The following is a 23,867-nucleotide window of genomic DNA, read 5'->3' on the forward strand; positions in this document are numbered from 1 at the left end:
GAGCTACCCTTGAAAATGTTCTCATTATGAAAATACATCCTGGGTGACTATTTAAAGACTTCGTTTTAAACTGCGTATTCTAGTGTAGCAGCTATAGTTCGGTCATCTTTTCCCAAGCACAAGCACTAAACACAAACTTTTTCAGTGACCCATACCTTCAAGCGCTTTGGGAGAGTCGTCGCATGTATGCCATCATAACTAAAAGCGAAAAGCAATCTGAACTTACTGATGCCAATCCAAGCAGGCGAAGAATTCTCGTCTCCTCTAACAATATATTCCTACGCGAGTTTCGTGCCGACGCCATTACAACTATGAAGGCTCATATTAAAAGTTGTGCAGCCGTACAGGTAAGCCAAACAAAATTTCGGCTTGTTGAAGGCATGATTTCACGAAATTCTCAACCACAGTTTATGTAACATGCATATAAAACAATCGCACTGTCTTTAAGAAAAGCACTTACGGCAGCCGGAATATGAGGCAGGAGATTCAGGATAAGGAACTGCAGAAAATCTAATACATGTACTGATTACTCGTCAGGAGATTATTGTGCGTCATATATTTCCGCCCCTTTTATCCATCATTCGCAGCGTCTGCCAAGTGCGTGGATAATTGGAGAAATTTCTTGTATGACTTTCAATACATGAAACTAATTCAAAGAGAAAGCATCGAACTCTAACCTTCGAAATGGCTGCACTGTCCTAAGCAGCTGCAGCCGAATAATGTCTCATGACATTGTTACAAAACGCGAGACATTCATTCAGAAGGCTCGGCGTGAAAGCAGTGGATGGGAAGAGGCGGCCAGACAGAAAAAACAAAGTCTTCCTCTTCCTTCCCTTCTGCTTCGCACGTACGAACACGGGATTACAATGCACCTCGCTTAGACTAAGCCCGCTGGGCGAGTCAGGTGGCTTCGCGCTGTGTGTATTGCTTGAGCCTGGCAACAGGCGTTATACTAGTTCGGGCAGAGCATCGACCGTTTGTGGGGAGGCGCGCTATTCTATAGTTCACCCCGCTTAGGCGGGATAAGGAAAGGTTCATCATTGTGTGCCGAAAAGCTTTGTGCAGAGACTGCGCTTTCGTAGTGGGCTCCACAACCAGACCAAGGAAATAACGGCATAGGTAACAAGGTGGTGGCGACTGTTGTATCTTGCCTTTGCTGTGTTCTGTGCATCTAGCGTACGCAGATAAGGCAAGCCTACGAGCTTGTTCGGCACGAGCGTGTTTCAGCTATAGAACGTCTGTCAGTACTCGACAAAGGGAGGACGCTGTCTTGAGTACAACGAGGCGGGCGTGCATAAAGAAGAAAGAGTGGGCTGGTGCAAGTCGTCTCGTGTCTCGCATTTAGAAAGGATACGTCATAAATGGTAGAACACCATCCCGATTCTTTCGGTCCGACGCGACATTCATTGCAACAATGTTGGCAAGCGTTCGGTTGGCACGCTCTGTAAGGCCATTTATTTCGTCATAGTATGGCGTCCAATGTCCGAAAGACGCAATTGCAGTACTTGCACAATATCTGCGGTGAACTCGCAGCACATAACTAGAGTCAATCAAAGGGGAGGTGGTGTAGCTATGCACATAAAACAGAGATTACATTTTACCGTAGTGGAGGAATTCACTGTAATTACTGAACACGTAGAATTCCTTACTATATATATAGGAAAGACAATGACATGGGTAATATATAGACCTCCTTCTGGCTAGACAGAAATATTTTGCAATTTTTTATATGCGTTGCTATTGCACGCCTGTTCTTGCAATGAACCTGTGATAATCATGGGAGATATAAACATAGACATGAGCCACATGACACGTGGGCATGGCATCGGAAATCAATTCTTGCTTGCCACGCCTGCACAAACCACATTAAGTTACCAACCAGAGTAACAGAGAATAGTGCCACATTGACTGACATCTGTGTTACAAACTTAAACGAAGATGAAGTACTTGCCGGTGTTCTTATAAGTGATATACGTGACCGTTTACCCCTATTTTCATTTACCAATTCCACTAACATTCGCGCTACCCGGACACCTCGTCATCGTCGAATAATAAAAAATTTTTCGTTACAACACTTTTGGGAATTAATTGTAGCTCAAGACTGGCAGGCGGTCTACAATGAAAATGATGTTAACGCAGCTTTCGACATTTTTCTTTCCAGCATACAAACTTCTTATCAATCGGCTTTCCCACTACGATATGAACGTAGCAGAAATAAGAAAGTACGAAAACCTTGGATAAACCATCATTTGTATAATGACACAAAAAAGAAAAATGTGATGTACCACCTTTTCATAAACAAACGTGATCAAGAAGAGTTGGTGACATTCAAAAAGTTGAGAAATCACCTACAAAGCAAACCGAAGAAAGCTAAACAAGACTACTATCTACAACAGTTTTCTAGCATATGTAAAGAACCGGAACTGATATGGAACGCAGTGAATAATATAACAAGTAGAAAGTCGAGTATCACGTCCCAGACACCATTACTGCACAAAAGTCAAATGACGAGCATGAACGAACATTTCGTTCAGGCTGAATCATGTACATCGAGGAGAGGCGAAAGAAGAGTGGTTCATGCAATCGACATCCCACTGGTGATCAGTTTCATTTTTCTGCAACCCACAGGTAGCATTGAGATGCAGAATCTGATACACAAAATGGAGAGCACAGCCTCGGCCGGACCCGATGGAATTCAACCGGAGCTGATCTAATATCTCTCAAGCGAAATAAGTGTCGTTCTAGCTTATATTGTTAATTTGTCAATATATTGAGGAATGTTTCCAGATGCGTTAAAACCCGCTCGCATAACACCAATCCATAAGCAAGTCTCAAATTACAGACCGATTTCGGTCTTAAATATATTTTCAAAGCTTTTCGAAAGCGTAGTGGTTGACAGGCTGTGGTCTTTCTTGACTAAACACAGCGTAATCTCAAAGTACCAATATGGTTTCCAAAAGAATAAGTCAGCAGGGCAAGCCTTTATAGATATCAAGGATAAAATAATTGACAACATCGAAAAACAGAAGGTTACACTTGGCCTTTTTCTAGATTTGCGGAAGGCTTTCGACTCGATCGATCATAGAATATTATTCCATAAACTAGAAATCTACGGAATACGCGGCGTCGCTAATGATTTATTAAGAAGTTACCTAACGAATCGAAGCCAATTTGTTCAGATAATTTCTATTACTTCTGACAATTTGCCTATAAAACAGGGTGTACCTCAGGGTCCAAACTTCGCCCAGTAGTGTTCTTAATTTATGCAAATGACCTTGTACGAATACCCGACTCACCTGACTTGACAATGTATGCCGATGATACCAACGTGTTTTTTACATCCAGTGACACTTCTGAACTTTCTGTCAGTGTTAAAGCGTATGTAAATCGCTCATCAGTTTGGTTGAGTGCAAATAGTCTTGAATTAAATGCTGCAATAACAACATACATCTTATCCAGGGTTCGTAACAAGAACATACCCAATGACATTAACATTAATTACAATGGTACAGCAATTAACCATGTCCAAGAACAAAAATTCTTAGGCGTTTGGTTTGACGAACATTTATCTTGGAGTTCGCATTTAAGGACGCTATACAATGACCTTTTTAAATCTGTCGGTATCATTAATAGGATAACCCAGCTGATCCCGCTTTGGCTCAAACAACAGTTATACAATACTTTCCATTACTCTAAACTCTGCTACGGGGTCCTGGTTTAGGGTAAAACTTCAAAAACAAACTACAACAAATTAATTCTTTCACAGAAACCAATCCTTCGTATATTCTGCAATTACCATGGCCGTTTTGTTGACCTTGAAGCAGCTCCACTATTTCAAGGCTACTCCCTTCTTCGAGCAGACAGAATATATTATAAGAAACTTCTGATTACCATACACAAAGAAAAATTATTTATCAATATTGACAACGATGAAATACCTCGTTATTCACTGCGCCGGAATACCAGACACCTACCGAAAACAAGAACAAATTACGGTAAACATTCATATATCAGTCGACAGAAATAGTAAACATGGTAGGAGAACTCTTAAACTTTAGTGCTTCAGAAAGCTCCTACAAAAGACAGCTTAATGCATTATTACTCGCCGATGACATTTGCTTTCACTAATTATTAACGTTTTCAGTTTATTGCATCGGTGTGATGATGATGATGATGATGATGATGATGATAGCAACATTATTGTACCGCCGGATAAGGAGGCCCCTACTCCCCGTCCCCGGCACACAGGCCTTGTAGATGGGGGCCGGAACCTCCGCGATTAGAAGCAAGAGGTCTTGACTCTTCGCGGCTTCTTCCGCCAGGCAGATGGCGTGTTGCTGTGAAGTAGGGTCCTTGCTCCGCAGCAGGGCTTCCCAGGTCTCTCTACAATTTATGTTTGCTTTGGCCCCTGGTGAGCTAGCGCATTCCCAGATTATGTGATCGAGGGTCGATCTCGCCCCACAGTGTTTGCACTCATCGTTTTGTCTATCATGCATAACATGGTATGCCCAGACCGGGTTTACGAAGTTCTCAGCTTGCAGGCGCCGCCATGCGACTGCCTCTCTATTGTTTAGACTTTTATCCGGTGGTGGCACCAGTTTCCTGCGTAGCCCATAATTTTCGACAATCTCCGTATAATTTTGCAGACGCTCGTCCATGTTCCGGCAGTCGGGCGGTTCCACAGCCACCCGGAAGTAGAGAGATCGGGCTAACTCGTGGACCGCCTCCTTGCCAGGAACGGACGTGTGTACAGGGGTCCAAATTAGGCTAATTTTTCTTTTCAGCCGCCTACTGGCCAGGACCCTTGCCGCTTCCGGCGAGATCCTACCCTTTCCGAAATTCCGGATCTCCGTTTTGCTATCGCTAATTATGAAATTTGCTTTCGTTCCCACGCAAGCGAGCGCTATCGCAACTTCTTCAGCCGTTTCCGAGTTGCGGCTTCTAATGGCTGCGGCATCTGTGTGTAGGCATGTATGACGTAACAAAGAGTGCATACTGATAAAATTTATGCTAATGTTTGTGCGGCTTACTGGTTCTAACGAACAGATATTGTAATCATTTTTGTCACTGAAATTATGATCACTTGTGCGAAATGTGTGTACGTTATATGTGTATTCATTTGCACTGATTTTATCCGCTGTTGCAACCGTGTGCTCTCGAACCTCTCTCCCGTCTTTGGGCCTTTAGTCCCCGTCTCCTTTCGCTCGGACGAAAACTAAAGTACATATGATGATGATGATGATGATGAACCGGCGGCCACAGTCGGTGGTTATCACTCAAGGCGGCTCATGCCGGACGGTGATGTAGTGCGACAAGAGCGAGCACTGCAGCAATGGCGGAGGGTACGGCTGCCGTCTCGCAGTAATGAGTATTGTAGTCAACGTATGCGACTATCCAGCGGTTACCCACGGATGATCGTACAAAAGGGCCCAGAAGGTCAATGCCAACCTGCTCAAAATGGAAGCTTGGAGGCAGCAGAGGCTGAGGGTGACGGGTGGGAGCTTTGTTGGGACGTTTATGACGCTGAGACGCCATGCAGCTGGCAACGTATTGTTCGGTAGCCTGACGGATTATCGGCCAAAAAAAGCGTTCTTTAGCCCAGAGTCCTCACTGATCCCAAGTGGCCTTAGTTGGGGTCTCTGAAACCACTAACAGCAGGGGTGCATCTGTTGTAGTTTCGTTCCACATGTACAGTAACCATCGTGAACACAAAAACGGGGTGCTAGTGCAGAATTATACGTAGCGGAAAAGCACAGAAGTCGCCGCTGTGCAAGTGTGCCTAGGAAAACGAAAACTCAGTGTGGTGTCGGTGTATATAAGTCCGCGCAGGAAGGTCTCCATGGAGGCGTTCATAAAGGACCTTTGCATTCGTTGCCCCTCTCCTATAATAATCTGTGGGGACTTTAACGCACATCATTCGCTTTGGGGAGATAAGACTGCAGATTCCCGAGGCAAGGAACTAGTCACTGCCGCGGAAGCTGCTGACTTGTGTATCGCGAACGATGGCAAACCGACTTTCTTCAGACCACCAGATTCATGGAGTGCCATAGACCTCGTGATCCATTCTATAGATCTTGTAGTGTCGTCAACAACGGCCCCAGACAGGATGGGCAGTGACCACTTTCCCATCTTCACCAACATCACCGGATTACACACTGCTGGGCGACAATTCTGTGCTATCACCCGCTGGGACACATACAGAGAAGCGTTGGACGAATCCCCTGGTGAGCTGTTCGCAGATATGCTGCGGAGCAAAGAGTGGCTACCTCAATGTTGAAACTGCCAGATCATTTCCCTACTCCTGATTTGAAACTAAAGAACCTCTGCGCAGCGCGTAGGAGAGCGGAGCGAAAACTAATGAGAAAAACGGGAAATCCATCTGCGAAAACTGAATACAACAGGATAAACGCTGTCATCCGTCGTCACACAAAAAGATTAAGACGAGTTCAATGGGCTGCTTTCTGTGAGGGTTTATCGGCGTTTACTCCCATGACAAGGATATGGGGAGTAATGAATAGCCTATCCGGAAAGATTCGCCTACACAGGCCATTCGAAGCACTTGCTTTAAAGCAAGGAAAAGATTTGCAAACCCTTGCAGAAGATTTTGCAGACGTATACACATCTGGCACATCAGCAGGAGTATCGAACCCTCTGTTGTCTGAAGCATTCCATACCATGGATACGCCGTTCACCTTTCGTGAGTTGGATTTGGCGCTTAGCAAATTAAGAAGACGCTGTGCTGTGGGTCCCAATTCGATCAGCAATCAGATGCTGACAAATCTGCCATATGAACGAAAACGAGCACTTCTGGACATATTTAATCACGTCTGGAGCACAGGAGAGATCCCAGAAGCGTGGAAGACAGCATGGGTGGTGCCAGTGCTCAAGTCCGGAAAGGATCCTGCAAACCTCACCTCATATCGGCCAGTATCGCTAACATCATGCGTATCAAAGTTGATGGAAAGACTAATATGTACGAGGTTAACATGGTATCTTGAGCAAGGAAATAGGCTGCCATCATGTATGACCGGATTTCGTCCACGGTTCAGTGCCAGGACAGTGTCTTGGATCTACTGAGCCATATCGAGCACCATCGCGTAGACGGCCTTTCCACACTCGCCATCTTTATGGACGTTGCCAAGGCATACGACTGTGTGCTTCATACAGGCATCATCAACGGACTCCGAGCCATGGGCGTCTCGGGAAATGCTCTTCGATTCGTCCATGAATTTCTCAGTGATCGATGTGTACAAGTTAAGCTGGGAAGTATAATGAGTGTCAAGCGACGCATTTCCCTCGGCGTCCCACAAGGAAGTGTCCTATCCCCCTTGCGTTTTAACGTTGCCATGGCCAGCCTTCCAGATGCCCTGAAAGTAGGTCGGACGGCAGTTAAAATGTCCATCTACGCAGATGACATCTGCATTTGGATCTCGGGGTACCAACACAAACGTTTGGCCCGGATAGCCCAGGCCGCAATCTCCACTATCGATCGCCACTTATCGACGCTTGGCCTATCCTTATCAGCAGAAAAATCAGCCTTCATGTTTTTCCCGGGAGTGAGACGCAAGTCAACACGTCTGACGCTGAATATCAGAGGGCATTCAATTCTTCGTGCAACTCATGTTCGATTCCTGGGCGTCACCATCGACAACAAGCTACTATGGCGTGGTGCGGTCGAAAGTGTTGTGGCTGCATCGGTGCAAAGAATCAACGCACTTCGTCGATTGGCAGGTGTACGTTGGGGAAACAATCCTATATCCATGCTTAAACTGAACGCTGCACTGATAACAAGCCGCATTCTCTATCAGCTCCCTCTGATATCACCGTCATCGAGTCAATTCGAGCGCTTGGAGGCAGTGCACAGAAAGGGACTTCGCTTGGCGATGGGAGTTCCAACGGCGGCTTCAAACAAGAAAGTCACTAATGAGGCAGAGTCTCTTCCACTCCGCTTCTTGGCATCTCAGGCCTTGCTGACGCAGCTATTAAGGCTGGGCGAGTCACGCGCAGGCACGGCGCTTCTCCGGCGGCTAAGATCAAGAACTCGCTCACATTTCCATGCGGCGCTGAACACCTTCCGATTTTTAGGATTGGAATGGCCTAAACGAAGTCGCCTTGGCCCGCCATGGTCTTTTCCGGACGTTACCTACAGCCTCAATGTACCCCACCTACCGACGAAACGCACCATTTCAACTGCCGAAGCCAAGTTTATTGTGTTGGACCACTTGAGCACTTTGTTTCAAAGCCATCTACAAGTGTACACAGACGGTTCGGCGTGTCCACAAAGAGATAGCTGTGCAGCGGCATTCTGCATACCATCCCTTGATGTGTCATGGTCTGGCCGACTGGATCGCGTAGTTTCCTCTACAACAGTAGAATGCGCCGCAATCACCGCGGCTTTGCGGAAACTACGTGCCTTTTCTGCACGAGATGTCGTGGTGCTGACGGATTCCAAGTCAGCATTACAAAGATTACATCGGGGCCTACCTCTAGAGAAATTTACAAGGCAGTCTCTGGCACTGATTGACGACCTCACGAGCAAAGGATTTAACATAAGGTTTCAGTGGATGCCATCACACGTAGGAATTGATGGAAACGAGGAAGCTGACGCCCTTGCACGCCTAGCGCTGACATGTGTCCCAAAAGTGAAAGCTCCAAAAGCTTTTCAAAACCCTAAGGATGCAATCCGCCTTCACTTTAGACAGATGCACAAGAATCCACACGAATCCTGTGTGACTCATGGATTTACATGCGAACAAGCGACGCTTTTATACCGCATCAGGACCGACTCCGCATACACCCCAGCTTGGTTATTCAAGACTGGGCTTCGCGCTTCCCCACTCTGTGTTTTCTGTGGTGACATTGGTGACATCGAACATTTCATTTGGCTATGCCCACAGTTTGACACAGAAAGAAAAGCGTTGGTCGACAACCTGCAAAAAAGCGGTCTCACGCACAGGACCTTTGAAGACGTTGTTTTCCCCGGAGGGCCCGCGGCATTCTGGAAGAGAGCGCAACGCCTGCTGATAGCCTTCCTGCGAGACACGGGGCTCATCGACACCTGGTGACACATCCCTGATCTCAACTTGAAGGAGGATCAGGCGGAACAATTGCCGGCTATGTATGCCAGGCTAACCCCGCCTGCTTCAACATCATCACCACCACCACCACCACCACCAGCTGTAAACTCGGGTTCTTCTTCTACTCAACCTTGAATGCATAGCTGTCGAGAAACACAGATGCCAGGGAAACGACGTAGTGGTCGAAATTGTAAGCGTAGAAGTCCGTGGAAACAAGTGGCAGCCTTGGAAGGCAGTCAGCGTCAACATGGTGCCGGCTGTTCTTGTACGATACAGTGAAATCATACTCGTCATGTCTAAGGGCCCACTGCGCAAGTCGACCAAATAGATCACGCAAGTTCTCAAGCCAAGAGAGTGAGTGGGGGTCCGTGACAATTGTGAAGTACCAGCGATACAAGTACGAGCGAAACCTCTAAAGTGCGAAGGTTATCGCAGGACATTCCTGTTTCGTCACGGTATAACTACGCTGTAGCTTGCCTAACGAGCGGCTGACGTAAAAAATAACGTGTTCTCTGCCATGGATGCGTTGGACCAGTATAGAACCATTGCCCACGCCACTAGCACCTGTAGGATTTTCTTTTAGTGAGGAAAAGTCAAAGTGTCGTAGAATAGGTTGTGACGTCAAAATAAGTTTATTTGTGAAAAAGAGGCCGCACACTCAGCAGTCTAATCTAAGGGTGCATCCTTTCGTACAAGACATGCAAATGGATAATCAACGTCATCAAACTGGTGAATAAAGCGGCGAAAGTAAGAGCACAGCCCCAAGAAAGTTCGCAGCTCCTTCACAGACCAATGGTGCTTGAAACGCTTTGACGGCTTCACTCTTCTGTGGATCAGGTTGGATGGCACGCTTATGCACAAGGTGACCAAATATCATTGCTTGCCGCTCTCCGAAATGACACTTCTTTCAGTTCAGAATGCGCCCAGCGTTCTCTATACAGCTGAGGACAACATTGGGGCGCTTAGTCTGTTCAGTTACTGTGCGACCAAAAATCACCGCGTCCTCAAGGTAGCATATGCAGTTCACCCACTTCAGGCAGCGCAGAATTGCACCCTTAAGGTGCTAAAAGGTCGCGGCGGCGTTGCCGAGGCCGAATGCAACTACAAGGAACTCCGTCTGGTGTCACGAATTCCGTTTTGTGTTTGTCCGCCGTATACATCGGTATCTGCCAATATCCAATGCGCAAATCATCTGAAGAAAAATATGAGGCTGAATCGAGGCAGCCAATCGCGTCGGCAATCCACGAAAGTGGATATGCGTTCTTTTTAGTGACCGAATTTAGGCGTCGATAACCTCACAAAATCTTCATGTTCTGTCTTTCTTTTTAGCGAGTATCACTGGAGCCGCCAAAGAACTCAACGACTCCTGAACTTCTTTTTTTTCTTGAAGAATTTTGCGAACTTGCTCATCTAATATTTTGCGTTCTGCTGGGGAAACTCGGTAAGGCTTTTGTCTAATTGGACGCGCCATACCTGTCTCGATCCTGCGACGTGTGCGAGACGAAGGAATCGAAGGCGCTTTGACAGAACATCGGCCAAGGCACTCGGCTTACTGGCACTGAATGACTTGTTGACCATGCGAAGAACACAGTAGTCTGTAGATCTAAGGTTTCCCACCTCACTTTGTGAATCTGCATCCGTCGGTGAAGCAACTATCAAATGCGCGGCTTTTCGGAAGGCGGCAAGTTTCAGGCTGCCAAGTAGTACCCCTGGCTCTAGAGAGTAATTCATAATCCTCAAACGCAGACGCCCATGCTCTACTGGCACCAGACCGTGAGGAATCACAATGTTATTTTTCCTACAAGCCGAACGAATGGGCTCCACAGTGGCATCAAGCATAGCGTGTGTTGTTATCACACAAGCCACTGAAACGCAGACAATTGAGAACACTGGCATTATGGTGCCTCCACAGACAGTGAAAGCCACTTTCGTGGCAGAGGCTGTTGTTCTTCAGAAGCCCGGGTGGAATGTTGCCACGCAACAACTCCCTAGTTCGACCGTCAGCTCTAGCATCACACTGCTTCAAAAAGTCAATGCCTAAAATTACGTCATGCGTGCACGGGGCTGTAGTTACGATTTCGGTAGTAAAAAGTCGACTGCATAATGATACGTCGACAGTGCACACACCAACGAGACGTATTGATTCGCTACCCACTACAAAGAACTTGAAGAACTTCGATCTTGCCATAACATCACTCTGTATTGTGGTGCTCTCTTAAATCAGAATCAATTTTATTCATGAGAAAAATGGGGATAGTTACATTATAAGTATATGCAGAAGGAGGTGCCGTAGTTAGAAACTGAAAAGGGACCTCCTGTGCATGATGACTAGATTTAATAATACACACAACAATGTCAACATGTAATTTTACGATAATAAAGGTTTCAGGAGACAAGGCATAAATGAACATGAAAATCAGCAGATGAATGTATAAAACGTTAACAAGGCTTCAGATTAGTCAACAAAAGGTGAAACTACAAAAATAGCTTAAGAAAAGAACGTAAGAAAATTTGGGAGACAAACAGTGAATCAAAGTGAAAGTTAAATATTCAACACATACTCCATTCAAATGGGAAAGTCGGAGGAAGCTAAAAGAAAATGCTTAACTTCCATACGAAATCTGTGAGCTTTGAACAATCTTAAAGGGAATGGTAATGAGTTCGACAGCGATAAAGCGGAAAAGTGTAACGACTGCTTATCATAGTTGCTGCGAACCAAGGCTAAAATGAAGTTCAGATTTCCTGGAAATATAGTATTATTTATATTAGTAAGGGATGTCCTTGGTATGCTGGTCACTGTAATGTAATTGTTTAGTGCCGTAAAAATTTATATGGCCAGTTTATATTTAACAAGATCAGTCAAATTCAAAATATTATGTTCATATCACAGTTTATTTGCGCTAATGCAAGGAGATGAAAATGTTATTAGCCGAATAGCTCGATTCTTAATGACTTGCAACGAACTTAGGTGACTGTTATGTTTCCCATTGATTCAATGTTCTTGTTAATATGAGAATGAACAAAAGCACAGTAAAGCGACGTGTGAGTAGAAAATGAAAAATATTTTCGTGCTTTGATTAAAACGCGTATTCCGCATGCCATTTTCTTTTTGATATTAGCTATGTGACGGTGAAATTTAAGATGGCAATCATATTCCACATCTAAATACGTGCAATGATCCACTGCAGTGATTAGGTGATTGTTGATGGAAATAGACTGAAGGAGCTCCGGCGATTGCTGATGGGAGGCAAGGACGCCAAAATTGGTCTTATTATGGTTAATCTGCAGCTTCTTAAGTTCGCAGCATGTGGAAATGCTCGCGAGATCTTCGTTTAGCTGACGTTTTAGCGTTGATATACGATTGTTAGAACTAAATATAGTTGTATCATCAGCGTACAGAATACACTTTGATGAGGAAAGGCGACAAGGCAGATGAATATTATAAATTAGAAAAAGTAGGGAACCTAATATGGACCCCTGTTGCACACCAATTATAGTAGTAGCTTCTATATAGCAGTACCCAGAAATGTTAACGAATTGTTTTCTATGTCGTAAGTAACTGCGGATTAGAAGTGTTGGCGGACCAGTTATTTTAATGGCTTCAAGTTTAGCACAAAGACTTGTCTTATTAGTTGTGTCGAAGGGCGTTGCATAGGTGAAATATCGAGGCTACAAATTTACCTTCATCAATCACGTTTTGAGATTGTCTGTAAGAGATTTAAGTGCTAGATTAGTTGAAAAGCCAGAACGAAAGCCAAACTGATAAGAGGAAAGAATACTAAATTTATCTAATTATTTTTAGACACTTTTCGATAAGTTTTCAATAACTCTATTAAAGAATGGAAGAAACCAAATGGGTCTATAATTCTGTGTAAGCGTGTGATCACCTTTTTTGATAACGGGATTGACTCGACCGCGTTTGGGCTGACGCGCAAGAAACACCGGTTTTAAAAATCAGATTATAGATAGCGCAGAGCACGTTAGCGATATGTTGCGCGATCATTTTAGCGTAGTAAGAGAATATTATCTAAGCCAGCACTAGTGGCTTTAAGGGTTCTAATTGCTCAAATTACTCCATCAGGTGTTGTTGGAAAAAGGAAAAATGAGTGAGGTGAGCGTTTAAAGGACGTGTTACAGCATGAAGCGGAATCAGAAGTGTTATTGAAGAAAGCATCATGAAAGACATTTGCAATATCAAGCGGAATAATGTATACCATGTCATTGTGAACGAGTCTCGAAATGACGTTCTGAGAGTTACGGTTTAAAAAGGTGTTAACTATTTTCCGCGTTTTCTAGTGTTACTGCCACGTTCTAAAATTGTTTGTTCATTATAATTGCTCTTCGCAATTCTCAGCTGTGCAGAAAGTGAGTTAGAAACTTTTTGAACCGGGCAGTTAGTTTAGTATTGGAAAGGTTGCTTCTTTGTTTTTACACAAATTTTCACAAGGCCGCTTTGCTTTCAGAAGGCTATCTGTAAGCCATGGATTTTGTGGCGATGATACCCTTTTTTGCATTTTATTTTATGAGAGGGGAGTTGAAATGCGATGAAAGTGTATTTAAAAACTGCGAGAAAGCTTTTTGATGTTCATTAGATGATACAACTTCCGACAAGTCAGTTTTCGTTAGGCTAGCAAGTACAACTTTGTAGAATGACGCGTCAGATAAGGCTGAGTGATTGCGCAGGCGAATAACGATAGGATAGGCATTAGTAATATTGGTGGTAACAATGCCAGCATCAGGTGGATGTGTTAATTATGCAAAAAAAGAGGTGAGGCGTGCAGACAGGACACAAGAGTGGAGTCTTAACAGTTACCTCACGTAGACCGGCACATGTACCCGACTGACACGTGGTGATGCCATTCCTGAGTTTGCGCAGATGAGTGTTGTGTCTTTTTTTCCTTTTTCGCCTCAGTGCTCCCTTCAGTTGATAGTCGGCGTTCGTGTTGTCCACTTCTCTAGTCTTGTGTCCTGTCTGCACGCCGCACCTATTTTTTACATAATGAATCCTTACCAACTGGCCCAGCTTTCTGTCATTCTCCGACGTGTTAAGCTCGATAATGCGTGATCAATTAAGGTGTCATCGGCAATGTTAGGATTAAACTTTCATATCCAAAGCTATGGAAGATGCTTGAATAACTAGAAGAATTAATTGAATTGGTATCTATGAGATTAATGTTGATATCAACCCATGATTATTGCGTTACAGTTATTGCATGATATGTTTCAATGGTTTGATTAAGCGCACTACAGAAGGTAGTAACTAAAGAAAAAGGTGAGCCATAATTGGAGTCAAACACTAGGTTCCTATTGCCTATACTGAAGACGGCGGAATCAAATTCAACAAACACAGATTCATATTTAGTTATATTCAACTCCAAGTCAGGCTGTCGTTTATATGGAATGTAAGATGAGACAAATATAGCTGAACCGCCGTGATTATTCGTCTCTCTGTGAGAATACTCAGAAGCGTATGAACTAAAGCAGAATAGGTCCTTGTCATCATTACTAAGCCAGGTTTAAGACACGCATATTATTGAAAAGGTATTGTTAAGTGTCGAAAACAGGTGATGAAGATCATCAAATTACTTGCGGAGACTTCAACCAGTGAAGTGAATAATTAAATAGTAGTCGTGCGACATGAATGTACTCAGCGCAGAAGTTGACAGTTAAGAATCCTTGGTGGATGGTAATGACATATAAGTCAGAATAGAGGCAGTTAGTCGAAACAAGAAAGGTCAGACTCATCAGCAATGCGACAAACACGGCTCTCATTAGTCTTCCTAGTCTGAATTTGACAATTATTCGTCCGCAAGGGCTTCCAGTTGTTGCTTTCTTTAGCTCCAGTGCTTTGGAAAATCGCGCCTTATTTTGTGGTGTCAAGTGGTCATACACAAATATAGGAACGTTGTTGTCCTATTTGCCGATGTCATTCAGACACAGCCTTGGATTTCCTGCCTTGCTGATAAAGTTATTTTTTTTTGTTCGAGAATAGAATCTAGCAATTAGGTTTTTCTTACCCTTATCTTCAGTAGAGAGTCGATGAACAACATCGATATCAGAGGAAGTCACGGGATATCCAATTTTCCTGCCCACTGTTTCAAAATCTGCAACACAGTCCTCGCCCTGAGTACAGGGGATACCCCTGATTTCGGTGTTGTTCATGCGAGAGTACATCTCGAGCTCGGAGACCTTTCGGGAACGGGAACAGTTTCCCGTTTTCAGGGCTTTGTTTTCTGTCACAAATGAGGCCTTTTCACTGCGCAGCTTGTCAACCAGATTATTAAGAAACATTAGGCTGGACTCAAGGATGTCCATGTGATTCTTTATATTCAGCGCGCCAATTCCAGATGTGTTCATGTTAGCTATAATCCTGGCAAAAATGCGATCATTTATACGATCCGATTCATTAAGAAGTTCTGACTCCAGTTCATCAATTCTCTTAGTTCAGCACAGCTGGGCATATCTAACAGCGCTATATTAAATACACTAAAAACCTAATGCAAGGACACAAGTAGCTATAATACATTTCTTGGCAGCAGTGATAGTAGCAGGATAACAAAGAAAACAGTAGAAGCTGTCATAACCAACCTGTACAAGCAGAAAGGAATACGTCAGCGGGTGCGCGAGCACTGCCGCTGCTGCCAAGACAGGTCGACAGCAGATGAAGATGACCTTTAAGTAGCGATGCCGGGACAAGCGAGCACCGCTTGGTGGTCTTTTTGAAGTCATGCTTGATAAAATAGCTTCCTTGATGGTACGTGCAACTGGCCCACCGAAATTTCGCTCGTCATCTGAGAAGGTCCTGCTTAACAAGATAGCCTGTACCAGCAGAAAGGAATGCGTGAGCTGGTGCGCGAGTACTGCCGCTGCTGCCAAGACTGGTCGACAGCAGATGAAGATGGCCTTTAAGTAGCGATGCCGGGACAAGCGAGCACCGCCTGGTGATTTTCGTGAAGATCTTGCTTGACAAGATAGCTTCCTCGATGACACGTACAATTGGTCCAGTCAAATTCGGCTGGCCTTCTGAGGAGATCCTGCTTAACAAGATAGCCTGTACCAGCAGAAAGGAATGCGTGAGCTGGTGCGCGAACACTACTGCTGCTGCCGAGACTGGTGGACAGGAGATGAAGTAGGCCTTTATGTAGCGATGCCGGGACAAGTGAGCACCCCCTGGTGGTCTTCTGTGAAGATCGTGCTTGATAAAATAACTTCCTTGATGACACGTGTGATTGGTCCAGCCAAATTTGGCTGGTCTTCTGAGAGGATATTGATTAACAAGATAGCCTGTACGAGCAGCGATGAATGCGTGAGCTGGTGCGCGAGCACTGCCGCTGCTACCAAGACTGGTCGACATTAGATAAAGATGGCCTTAAGTACCGACGCCGGGACAAGCAAGCACCCCCTGATGGTCTTCTGTGAAGATCTTGCTGGACAAGATAGCTTCCTTGATGGCACGTGCAGTTAGCGTGGCCAAATTCTTATGGTCTTCTGAGAATATCTTGCTTAACAAGATATCCTGTACGAGAAGAAAGGAATGCATGAGCTGGTACGCGAGCACTGCCACTGCTGCGAAGTCTTGTCGACAGCAGATGAAGATGGCCTTTAAGTAGCTATGCCGGGACAAGCGGACGCCGCCTGGTGGTCTTCTGTGAAGATCTTGCTTCACAAGATAGCTTCCTTGATGACAAGTGCAGTTGGTCCAGCCCAATTCGGGTGGTCTTCTGAGAATAGCTTACTTAACAAGATAGCTTGTACAAGCAGAGAGAGATGCGTGAGCTGGTGCGCGAGCAATATTGCTGCTGCCAAGGCTGATTACTGAATACAAGACTCACTACCTGAAATACAAGACTCATTACTGAAATACTTGCACCCGTGTCCACCAATGCATATTGTAGGCACCCCATCAACAAGTATGTAGACCTTCTTCGTTAATATAAACACGGGAGGATGTATAGCTCCGAACAGCAAATTTTCAGCGAGCTCACTCCCATCGGCCTCGATTACTAGTTTTCCGGTGGTGGCGGCGGTGAGCGTTCCTGTGGCCGATGGGTGACGGCATGTCCGATGCTCAGGTGGTGGTGTCAGCCTCCAGTAACAGGTGGGTGAGAGAGAGAGAGAGAGAGACAACTTCATGTAGTCGCCTGCAGAACGACACCATGACTAAATGGCGCCGTGACGCGGGCCCTGACGTCTTCTCAGCGGGTGGTCTCTACTCAACTCCAGCGCGTGTTACTCCCGCGGTTGGTCGCCCTGTGGGGCAACGGTCCGTCGGTTTCGCTCGGCCTTTGTCTTTCAAGAGCCGCCGAGACCTGCTGGACGGCCCAGGTTTGGCTTTCGTGGTCGTAGCATTCCGCCGCAGCCGCGAGTCGCGGAGGAATCGTTGTACTTGTCGAAGCCTCATTGGGGAACTTGGTGCAATCCCATAGGATGTGCGTCAGGGTGGCCCTCTCCCGCTGGCACACGCGGCACACATCACTCACATATAATTTAGGGTATAGATGAGTCATTAATACTAGGGGTGGGTAAAGAACCAGTTTGCAATTGTCTGAACAGCACCGCCTCCGCTCGGCTCAGCCCCGGGTGCGGGGGTGGGAAAGTCCTTCGAGCGAGGCGGTAGAACTGGGTAAGTTCGTTGAACGTCGTAATGCGGTCCTTGGCACTACACCACGTTGGACGGTCGGTTGCAGCGGCGCGGTTGGTTAGCGCTCGCGCCACTGCGTGTGCCGTCTCGTTGTGGTTATCGTGCTTCTCGGACGCATCGGTGCCCGCGTGCGCCGGGAACCACTTGATTCTAACACACCGATTCTGTCGTTGCAGGTCAGCCGAGCACAGAACGCGCACAGCCTCACCACACACTTTGCCCTTTGCATAATTCCGCACTGCACTTCGGGAATCGCACAACACCGTCTGGCACCCGGGGTCGGCAATGGCCAGGGCAATGGCCACCTCCTCCGCCTGACACGCCTCGCGGACCCGTAAGCTCGCCGCTGCCCTCGTCGCGCCGGACGACGCCTCGATGACGGTAGCTACGAACGCCGCGCAGTCTCCCTGGTATTCTGCCGCATCCACGAACCTTGCGTGCTCGTCCTTGGCGTGAAAGTCGATGAGGGCCTTGGCCCTCGCCGCTCTTCTCTCCTTGTTGTACTCCGGGTTCATGTTTCTCGGGATGAGGTCCACCCGAATCCGGCGCCGGGTTCCGTCCGGGACAGAAACGTCGCTACTCGCCGCTTTCGCTCCGGGCGTGAAGCCCAAGTATTGAAGTATGCGCCTGCCGGCTTCGGTCATAGAGAGCCGCTCCAGCTGGGCGGTTCGTTGCGCTTCCGCAATTTCGTCGAGGGTATTGTGTACCCCCAGGCTCAGGAGCTTGTTGGTGCTCGTACACTCGAGTAGTCCGAGCGCCGCCTTGTAAGCTCGGCGTATCAGGGCGTCGATTTTATTCCTTTCACATTGCATCCAGTTGTGGAAGGCTGCAACGTAGGTGACGTGGCTGATTACGAAGGAGTGCACAAGCCGAATCAAGCTTTCCTCCTTCATCCCAGCCTTGCGGTTGGCGACCCGTCTGATGAGACGTATTGCGTTGGTAATCTTGGCTGTAAGGCGGGAAATAGTCTCGCCGTTGCCCCGTCGCTTGTCTATGATCATGCCGAGCACCCGGATTTTTTCGACCTCCGGGATCACGTGGCCGTTCCTCGTCACGATCTTGATGGCCTCGTAATCCCTCGCTTCGCTCCTCTTACGTCTGACGTATTTCGATGGTAACACCAGCAGTTCTGACTTGCTCGGTGAGCAGATCAAACCAGAACCGTTCAGCTGGTCTTCAATAGCGTCGACGGCTTCTTGCAGCGTGCTCTCAATGTGACCATCGCTGCCTCCCGGAACCCACAGCGTGATGTCATCGGCGTAGATGGTGTGCCGGACGCCCTCGACGCGAGAGAGTCGCTTGGCCACCCCGATCATGACGAGGTTGAATAACAACGGCGAGATGACCGAGCCTTGGGGGGTCCCGACACTGCCGAGCCTCTTCTCTTGGAGCCGTAGATCGCCGGCACAGAGCTCAGTAGTCCGTCCCGTCAGAAAGTCCTTGATATAATTGTATGTTCTTGCGCCCATGTTGAGTCTGGACACCTGGGCTAGGATGGCAGAGTGCTTCACCTTGTCGAAGGCGCTCTGCAGGTCCAGCCTCAGAATGGCCTTGTTGTCTTTCGTTAGGGTATCTGCGTCAATTATATCTTTCTTCAACAGAATCATCGCGTCTTGGGTGCCGAGGGAACGCCGAAACCCGATGATCGTGGTGGGGTATAGTCCCGACTCCTCCAGGTAATCCTGCCACCTACACATGAGGACGTGCTCCAACACCTTGCCCACGCAGGACGTGAGCGAGATGGGCCGGAGGTTGTCCGTGTTCGGCGGCTTGCCTGGTTTGGGGATGAGTATGGTCTTGGCAGTCTTCCACTGCTGGGGCAGTGACCCCGCACTCCAGCACTTGTTGTAGTAACCGGTGAGGTTTTCGATGGCCACATCTCTGAGGTTCTTGAGCGCTCTGTTCGAGATGTGATCCGGGCCGGCCGCCGACTTGCTGTTTAGTTCGTGCAGGGCCGCTCGCACCTCCTCGACGCTGATGTCGCGGTCAAGCTTCTCGTTGGCTTGACCGCCGTACTCAGGATGCCTTTCCGTGGGTGTAAACGGAAGATACTTGCTGTTTATGCGTCTGATTACTTCAGTTTCCCCGTTTTCCTTGACTGCTCTGTGAATGATCTTTGCGAGGCGGTCGCGTTGGTGGGACTTTGTTTTAGTCTCGTTGAGCAGATGCCGCATCAAGTTCCAGGTTTTGCCGCTATGCATCTGCCCGTCCGCAGCATTACAGATTTCGTTCCATTGTTGCGTGCAGAGCAGCCGACAATGAACTTCGATGGCGCGATTCAGCTCCGCCACTTTCTTCCTTAGGCGCCGATTTAGTCGTTGTTTCTTCCACCTGTTTAGGATAGATTGCTTTGCTTCGAATAAGTGCGCGAGACGGCTGTCAACCTTGTCGACCTGCTCATCCGTTTCTATGATTTTGGTCGCCTCCTTGACCTTCCCCGCGATGTGAGCTGACCATTCTTCTATGTTATTGATTTCCTCCATCTCCGTTGGTAACAGGCTACGGAAGGCATCCCAATCCGTAAAATAATGTTTTCTGGTGTCCTCCGAGGCCTTGACCTCTTCCGGTATGATGACCTCTACGATGTAGTGGTCGCTGCCGAGCTCTGACCCCGTGTTGCGCCAGGAGATATTCCCCTTCTCGTCGTTCTTCACGAACGTGAGGTCCGGCGTCGTATCCCTGGACACAGAGTTCCCAATCCTTTTAGGATCAGTCGGGTCTGTGATGAGGGTAAAGCCCAGGTCCAATGTGTCTTGGAACAGGTCTCGCCCCTTGGCCAATTGCTTGTTATATCCCCATGCCGGGTGTGCCGCGTTGAAGTCCCCGCAGGTGACGAGCCTGTGAGTCCCCGCCACGGTGCTGGCTCTGTGAAGGAGCGTCTTGAATTTTTGCTTCCAGTGTGAAGGGCTACTGTAGACGTTAAGCAGAAAGGTGCTGTTCTTTTGTTTCTTGTCCGTAACGACCTCGATGAGAGTGTATTCAATTTTACTATTGTGCAACTCGTGCTCAATGAAGGTGAGTCCCTTGCGAACCAATGTGCATATCCCTCTGCCGCCGCTGACCTTTGGAGACTTGGCGTATACGCGATAACCGGGTAGCGACACTGTATCAGTGCGAGTCTCTTGTATCATGATTATATCAGGCTTGTTTGCTACTTGTGTTATGTGTTGCTGCAAGACTGCCTTCTTGCTAGCGAAACCGTTACAGTTCCAGTGCCAGGTCACGAGACCCTTCACTGCTGTAGTTGTTGTTGTTGCTGGAGCGGCCATGATTGTTGCTGATTGTACTGCCGCGTTATTTGCTGTATTGCGTTCGTTAACTGCTGACACGTCCGCTCGATGGCGGCGAACCTGTCGTTAATCATCGTGGTGAACGTTGTCTTAATATAATCTTCGAGCCCATCGAGGTGTTCCTCGATTTGGTCGACCTTGTCTTTCAGGTTGTCCACCCGGTCGTTGAGCTTGCGCTCCTTCAGGTTCTCGATCGCTCGTCTCTTGGGTGCTGGTTCCTCCTCAGCGGATGTTGATGGTAAAGCGCTGCTGATGCTGGGTGTTGGTTCACATGATACCGCTTGGGGCGTTTCGTTATTGGTGGAACGGGTCGTGAGAAGCTTCTTGATTTCCATGATCTCGTTTGCCATCTTGCTAATAGTGGCCTCTTGCCTACTGACTTTTGTCTCGAGCTCGTTGTTTTTGCGCCTGAGTGCCTCGTTGTCTTCCTGCAACATCCTCATCGCCTCGTCTTCCTTCGTCTTGCTCTTGTTGTTGCCATCGACGGTCTTGCTGGTGCTAATGGTCGTTGCGGTGGTCGTTGCGGTATTGGAGGTGCTGGTGGTGGTGGTGGCACCCCCCTGTGCTTTCTTGGCACCGTGCCTTGCTGCATCGGCCCAGCTCACGCGGTCACGTGACTGCGATCGCTTGCGGCTAAGGCTACGCTGTCTACTCTCGCTGGCCCTGCGCTTCGAGACGGAACGTGACGCTCGGCGACCAGCTGGGCCGGCAGGTGTTGCAGTTGCTGACATCAGCGATGGAAATTCCTCAGCTCTGAGAGATGTTTGCTGTTGCTGCTGCGCTTGTTGTTCGGCCATCTTGCGCTCCCATTGTCTCCTTGTAACTACGTATGGGACCTTGAACCTATTCTTGCAAACCTTGTCACCGGTCAGATGTGGCCCTCCGCACAATCGGCAAGTGGGGGTACAACTATGGTCTTCCTTGGGGTCAACGGCCCCGCAAGCAAAGCAAGCCCTCACGTGAGGGTTTGGACAAACGTCGCGGCGGTGGCCCACCTTTCCGCACTGCTTACATACATCGAATTGTTTTCGATATAGGCTGCACTTGGTGAGAACGGGACCATAGCACACGTAATTCGGGACCTTCAGGCCCTTGAAAGCCACGATGACTGTGGTCGAGCTACCAATCCTCTTCGCGCCAAGTGCCAAGGGATTTCTCGAGTTTACAATGTTCCGGTCGATTGCGGCCGTGGAGTCCTCTATTGGGATACCTCCAATAATGCCTTTAACGGTGCCATATGGCGCGGTTTGATATGCGCCAACCACGTGTTCCTTGCCACCAATGCAGATCGATTTTATTTCGGCGTAACGTGAAGCAAGTATATCGTCGGGGGTACTCACCACCATGATGTTTTGTTGCAAGTTGGGGCAGAAGGTGTCCGCTGCTCCATCCTCCCTTGATACGTTCGCCGCCGTCATGATGGCTGATGCCACGGTGGCGGTCTGGGTCCTCGCGATGTTAAGGCCTCCTCGAGGTCGCACTATCACCTTGGTCTCCTCCCTCGGTAGAGCGTCCGGCATCCTTGCTGCCCTCGTCACCGAAGCTTTCACGTTCCTGGCAAAGTTCTTCGTCGTAGGTCTTGACTGGTGAGCGGCAGTCCCCTGGCTGGCCAAGATCTTTATACGCCGGCCTACATGCGACCAGTCTGCATTGTCGTTGAATTCCTCGGAAGAAATTTCTTCCCCTTGAGTTTCAACACACATCTGGCTAACGCCGGAATTCGCCGGGTCCCGAACAATGGACGTCTCCATCTCGGTCGACATGTTTGTATAGCCGCCGCCCGAAGACGACGGCCTTTCCTCGCAGAGGATGGGCCTGGCTATGGGCAGATCCAAGCTGTTCGATTAGGCTTACTGGAACGGCGCCGGCTTCCACGGAAAGTCCCGGGAAATTGGCGAAAAATCGTACCTTTGGTAGCCACCGGTACCGGTTGATGACCCGCACTCTCACAGACACAGTGGTAATAGTTATACCGCGGTAAAAAATAATTAGCACTGCAAAATTGGTCATAAAATCCGGAGCCGATGTGAGCACGTCAGCTCAGACCATGGCTCATCAGGTGGGTGGGGAATTGTTCAAGTTTCACTACCAGGAACGACTGCTCGATGTCACGTGGGTCGGCAACAGAGCATTCAGGGGTCCATCATAGCACCGAGGGCGCACAACTCGTACCGAGGTGACTGTCGGGGTCCGCCGAACCGTGCCATGGGGCCTGGTGCACCACAGCAATAACACATAGGGGGAGGTGGAAGTCGATGCTTGCACGGCTTTTCGAGGTACGCAGGGATGCTGGAATACGAAGAATGACCGACACCGGTATCTGTATCGTAACCACTTGAGGGTCGTCGGTATTGGCGGGTGAAACGAGAGCGCGGTTTGCAGTCGGACCTCGCCGACAATGATGTCATTGCACGTGGATATTCCGCATGTTTGTTGCCGTCCGTGGCGTTCACCGACTGCCAGGTGGGAGTGGGCTGGGAGGTACTCGGGAAACATTGTGAGGATGAAGGATCTTGGCATTGGAGTAGCTTTTCACGAACGATTTGGCGCACCGTTGAGGCAAGACCAGACGACGAGCTCACGTCAACGATTGCCACCGTAGTTACGTCGGTCAACCGACCAAACTGTGTCGTTATTCACTTCGAAAATCACTTAACCTAGGAGTCCACGTGTGGCTATGGGTCATGTAAAGACGGATGGGAAGAGCGGTAGGATAACTAGCTGTGGGTCTGGTTTGATTGCCTGGTCACAAGCGGATCTGCTTTGCATCGCACTCTGGAAATTGGCACTTGAATTGCTTCCGCCTGGCTAACTTGACGAAGCCGCTCTCTTCAGTGCTTGTTTATCGACATCTCGTTG

General features: G+C 47.8%; 1 protein-coding gene and 1 long non-coding RNA gene across 7 annotated transcripts in view; both read right to left on the bottom strand.

The window, feature by feature from the left end:
- Positions 1–23,867, bottom strand: part of LOC142574209 (uncharacterized) — a 161,514-nt gene that overhangs the window by 84,237 nt on the left and 53,410 nt on the right. The window lies entirely within an intron of this gene.
- LOC142574207 (uncharacterized) overlaps positions 1–23,867 on the bottom strand; it is a 118,327-nt gene that overhangs the window by 77,880 nt on the left and 16,580 nt on the right. For 2 of the 6 annotated variants that reach the window (XM_075683359.1, XM_075683354.1), the window contains exon 1: positions 461–609. The exons of 1 other annotated variant lie outside the window; for it this stretch is intronic. The gene's annotated coding sequence lies outside the window, so the exon portion shown is untranslated. 3 more of the 6 variants (XM_075683357.1, XM_075683355.1, XM_075683358.1) reach the window with 3 other exon arrangements.

Source organism: Dermacentor variabilis, chromosome 3 (genome assembly GCF_050947875.1).
Source record: "Dermacentor variabilis isolate Ectoservices chromosome 3, ASM5094787v1, whole genome shotgun sequence".
NCBI lineage: Eukaryota > Metazoa > Arthropoda > Arachnida > Ixodida > Ixodidae > Dermacentor > Dermacentor variabilis.